Raw genomic sequence first — 1,750 nt, 5'->3', positions numbered from 1 at the left:
AACTCAAAAAAGAAAAAATGCTAATACCCAACAATATCAGATTGATTAATCTTCAACGTACTGCAACCTGCATCTTCTAATGTCGTCCAAGACGCGCGCTAACCCGCGTTGATCCTTGACGCCCATAATCTCGATCGTGCGGTCCCCAGGAGTAACCCCCAGGTCCCAAAGCTTCAAACGGATATTCGCATACGCAGGACAATCTAGCAGCACATGACATTCATCTTCAACAGCTTGCCGGTTCCCACAGACCCGGCACCACCGGGCAGACCGTTCCCTACCGTGCGGTCGATTAACCGCCAAAGGCCAAACACACATCCTGAAGCGCATCAGCGTGACGTGCTGTTTTGGCGAGATATAGCCGTTGCCATGCTTGGGCAAACCCATCCAATGCTTATAGCGGCACATCTTTACCCCTGGTTGCCTATTATCTGAAACAAACAAAGCTGGATCCACTGTCAACCGCTCACTTTCCCAGTCATCATCAAATCGGTTCCGAAGTTCACAGATCAACTGGCCTACATCTAGTGAACATGTCGCCAGAGCATCAACTTTGACCTCAATGTCGCCTGAGTCGTCCACACCCGTCCGCACGTTATGACCCATCAACTCAAGGATCTTCAGGACTTTCGCTCCCCATCCATCATACGTCATACCAGATGATAATGCCAACCGCAGTTCCTCCCGAAAGCAATGGTGGTACACAGAACCTTTTGCCTCAACCAACCTGTTCCAAAAACGAAAAATCAGGTTTGCCCAATGCACTTGCAAAGGGTATTGACCCAACTCTCTGAATAGTAGTCGATTTGTTGGCAAGCCAGCACCACTCAACTGCTTCAGGAAGTTCTTCTGCAGTTCCACCATCCTGTCTTGCAGTGCAATCTCAAAATAACACGATCGTGGTTCCTGGCTGTTAGGGTAACCGCGCTCCAGGATGTCCAGAACCCTTAACGGGCCCCAAACCTGTACCCCGTACGACAGAATAGACCTAACCTGGGCATCAAACGCTTTCACCGCAACAGCTGGGACAAAAAGCCCTTGTCGCTTAAGCTTACTAACCAGCGAGAAGAGCGCCTTCTGGCCTGATGTAAACAACTCATCTGTGCACGATTCGAAAGTTGTACCTGGTCCATAATGCAGGCCCAAATATCGTGCGCGCTCTTTCCAAGGTAAACTCTTGAGCGCGTGTCCCGTAGCCTCCTTCACACTCATGGTAACAAGCCCGTACGAACCCAAAACGTGCATAGCTTTGCGTGCCTCCAGGTCCCGATGAAAATACAATACCTCACACTTTCCCACATTTACTCTCATGCCAAACGCTTCGCACCATTCCTTTAGCGCACGCAACAATGCCATTAATCGCCTGTGCGACCCAGCAAAGAGACTAAGGTCGTCTGCATACAACAGCAAAGGGATACGCATTCTGTCGCTCATGGGGCAATCAGAAGCAGCCATAGCATCTGGTGCAAGCCTGTCCTTAGCTTCTACATAATCCGCAAACCCTTCCCCAAATATGCCGTAGAGTGTAGGACTTAACGGACATCCCTGCTTAACTCCCTGAAACGAGAAAAACGAATCTCCTAGAACCCCGTCCACGTTAACCTTGAGCTCCACACGCCTATAATAGGCCTTCAGTGCCTCCAAAGTGGCACCTGTCACACCTCTTTCTTCCAACCTGAGCCAAAGCAATTCTCTTGGAACTTTGTCAAAAGCTTTTTCAAAGTCAACTTGACACACAAAGAGCTTCCTA

The sequence above is a fragment of the Volvox carteri genome (genome assembly GCF_000143455.1).
Source record: "Volvox carteri f. nagariensis unplaced genomic scaffold VOLCAscaffold_16, whole genome shotgun sequence".
Classification (NCBI taxonomy): domain Eukaryota; kingdom Viridiplantae; phylum Chlorophyta; class Chlorophyceae; order Chlamydomonadales; family Volvocaceae; genus Volvox; species Volvox carteri.
This window is presented reverse-complemented; position numbering follows the sequence as displayed.